Source organism: Lagenorhynchus albirostris, chromosome 17 (genome assembly GCF_949774975.1).
Source record: "Lagenorhynchus albirostris chromosome 17, mLagAlb1.1, whole genome shotgun sequence".
NCBI classification, from domain to species: Eukaryota; Metazoa; Chordata; class Mammalia; order Artiodactyla; family Delphinidae; genus Lagenorhynchus; species Lagenorhynchus albirostris.
In genome coordinates, this window is record NC_083111.1 from 38,413,900 (window position 1) to 38,417,507 (window position 3,608).

Below are 3,608 nucleotides of genomic sequence, written 5' to 3' on the forward strand. Positions count from 1 at the left end.
TTGAAATCAGACAGTATATAGCCTTTTCAGACTGGCTTCTTTAATTTATCAATATGCATTTAAGGTTCCTCCATATCTTTTCATGGCTTGATAGCTCATTTCTTTCTTTATTTTTTTAATAGATCTTTATTGGAGCTTAATTGCTTCACCATACTGTTAGTTTCTGGTGTACACCAAAGTGAATCAGTCATAGGCATACATATGTCTCCATATCTCCTCCCTCTTGAGCCTCCCTCCCATCCTCTCTATCCCACCCCTATAAGTCATTGCAAAGCACCAAGATGATCTCTCTGTACTATGCTGCTGCTTTCCACTAGCTAACTATTTTACATTCAGTAGTGTATATATGTCAATGCTACTCTCACTTTGCCCCAGCTTCCCCCTCCCACCCCGTGTCCTCAAGTCCATTCTCTATGTCTACATCTTTATTCCTGCCCTGCAACTAGGTTCATCAGTACCATTTTTATTTTCTGACTTACTTCACTCTGTATGACAGACTCTAGGTCCATCCACCTCACTACAAATAACTCAATTTTGTTTCTTTTTATGGCTGAGTAATCTTCCATTGTATATTTGTGCCACATCTTCTTTATCCATTCATCTGTCAATGGACATTTAGGTTGGTTCTATGTCCTGGCTATTGTAAATAGTACTGCAATGAACTTTGTGGTACATGTCTCTTTTTGAATTATGGTTTTCTTAGGGTATGTGCCCAGTAGTGGGACTGGTGGGTCATATGGTAGTTCTATTTTGAATGTTTTGAGGAATCTCCATTCTGTTTTCCATAGTGGTTGTATCAATTTACATTCCCACCAACAATGCAGGAGGGTTCCTTTTTTACCACACCCTTTCCAACATCTATTGTTCCCAGATTTTTTGATAATAAAAAGTATGGAATGCTCCAAGAATTTGCGTGTCATCCTTGCTCAGGGGCCATGCTAATCTTCTCTGTATCGTTCCAATTTTAGTATATGTGCTGTTGAAGCGAGCATGCTCATTTCTTTTTATGACTGAATAATATTACATTGTATAGATGTACCATAGTTTGTTTATCCATTCACTTATTGAAGACATATTGGTTGCTTCCAGGTTTTGGTGGTTATAAATAAAGCTGATATAAACATTCATGCACAGATTTTTGTGCAGACATACATTTTTAACTCAATTGGGTAACTAGGAGCACAGTTGCTGGATTGTAAGGTAAGATTATGCTCAGCTTAGTAAGAAATTGTCTTCCAAAATGATTGTACCCATTTTGCAGTCCCACCAGCAATGGATGAGAGTTCTTGTTGCTCCACATCCTCACCAGCATTTGGGATTATCAGTCTTTTTTTTTTTTTTTTTAAGTTTTAGCCATTCTAATGGGTGTGTAGTATTGTTTTAGTTTGCAATTCCCTAATGACTTATGATGTTGAGCATCTTTTCATTTGCTTATTTGCCATCTGTATATCTTCTTGGGTGAAGTTTCTGTTTAGATCTTTTCCACATTCTAAAAGTTCGGTTGTTTGTTTCCTTATTTTTGAGTTTAGAAAGTTTTCTGCATGTTTTGAATACAAGTTCTTATTTGGATATGTGTTTTACAAATATTTTCTCCAAGTTTTGGCTTGCCTCTTCACCTAAGAAAATTTTAAACTAAGTTTTTAATGTCAATAATTTAAAGTAACTACTATGAAAAGAAATCAATAGCTTCCAAATTTGTATAGAAATTAAAAAAGCATTAGAAAGCATTAAAAATCTATAAATGAAGAATATTAAAAATGCAAACACAACATGGTAATTGGAAAGTGAAAGATAGAAAACAGAGATACGGACAAATATATCAATCACAACAAGTGTAAGCATATTAAACTCTCCTATTAAAATACCTCTAGTATCAAACTAGACTAAAATGTGTTACTATTAACAGAACATACAGAAGAGTTGATAATTAAGAAATGAAAAAATAAATAGTTGAGTAAGTACTCTGAAGATAATAAATAGAAAGTTATTTTAGCTATGTTAATATCAGACAAAATAGAATTCATTTATTCATTTAACTTTTATATTTTAATTAATTAATTTTTTTTGGCTGTGTTGGGTTCTCGTTGCTGCATGCAGGCTTTCTCTAGCTGTGGTGAGCAGGAGCTACTCTTCGTTGTGATGCACGGGCTTCTCATTGTGGTGGCTTCCCTAGTTGCAGAGCACGGGTTCTAGGTGCACGGGCTTCAGTAGTTGTGGCACACAGGCTCAGTAGCTGTGGCTCACAGGTTCTAGAGCACAGCCTCAGTAGTTGTGGCATACGGGCTTAGTTGCTCTGAGACATGTGGGATCTTCCCGGACCAGGGGTCGAACCCATGTCCCCTGCATTGGCAGGTGAAGTCTTAACCACTGCACCACCAGGGAAGTCCCCAAGATAGAATTTAGAATGTATTCCTGGAATGAAAGGATGATTCACCACTAGAAAAATATATCATAACACAACACATCAAATTTATAGATTAAGGAAAAAAATGCTTAATTATATCAATAGATACATAAGCATTTGACAAAATTCAACATTTAGGTATAGTCAAATAATGTTGCTATGCCACAGTTAAAATCAATTAACTAGAGTTGAAAACAACCCAACATAGATATATTTTGAAAATGTAATGTTGGACAAAAATGTTATAAAATAACATCTATTATATGATATAATTTGTATAAAGTTTAACTACTTGCCAAAGCAATATCATGTTGTATATGGATATAAAATCTATTATATTGAAAAATATAAGAATATCTTCAGGAAAGTTAAACACTAAATTTATAATAGTGATTACCTCTTGGGAGGGTACTCTCTACCTCTTGGGAGGGGAGAGTACTCTCTTGGGGGGGTTTCAACTTTATTTGTAATATATACAATTAAAATCAGAAGCAAAACAACAATACACATTTATTGAATTTTACCTTTGGAAGACATTTTCTAGGCACTGAAAATATTGGGATGAGTGAGTCATGATCTATGCTTTCAAAATACTCTCATTTCAGGAGATGGGACATAATTGTATCTAACATAAATTTTATAAGGCCCTTATTGGTTCTCATGTGAATTGCCACAACAGTAATTCTACTAAATGCTTCATACGTGTTGGCTATTATTATTACTGTTAAGAGAACTGGATAATTCATATGGACATTGTTAGTAACAACTGCACATACAACATGAGCTTATTGCTTATATTAGGAGAAAAAATGTAAATCTTAAGTCTATTTCCTAGTAAAATGTAGTAGGTTGTATATTGTGCTTTATGAGACCATCAATCACTAGATTAATAGATTATATTAATCTTCCCCACCCCCTCTTTTAATCTAGGCAAATGGCTCCAGTATTCAGCACAATAAGTTGCACTAGTGAAATCAGCCTATAATTGGCTTGTTACCATAAGAGAATTAAGTTGAGAACCATGGAAGAAGGTAGGATAGATACGGAGCTAGGAACAGAATCCAGAAGGCAGAGATAGGGACAGAATCAAAGGATATCCAGACCTGGAAGAGACTCCCAATCCACAGGACTGGAAGTAAAAATAAAGACAAAAATTGTTCTAAATCTTTTCTTCATGTCACTTGCAAAAAAAATAAAATCTTTT

General features: G+C 34.7%; 1 non-coding gene across 1 annotated transcript; it reads right to left on the bottom strand.

Annotated features, from left to right (window-relative positions):
- Nucleotides 1–885: 885 nt before the first annotated feature.
- On the bottom strand, nucleotides 886–992 carry LOC132508447 (U6 spliceosomal RNA). The gene has a single exon (XR_009536586.1). It is a non-coding gene; the product is annotated as a U6 spliceosomal RNA (small nuclear RNA).
- Between the last annotated feature and the right edge of the window lie 2,616 nt (nucleotides 993–3,608).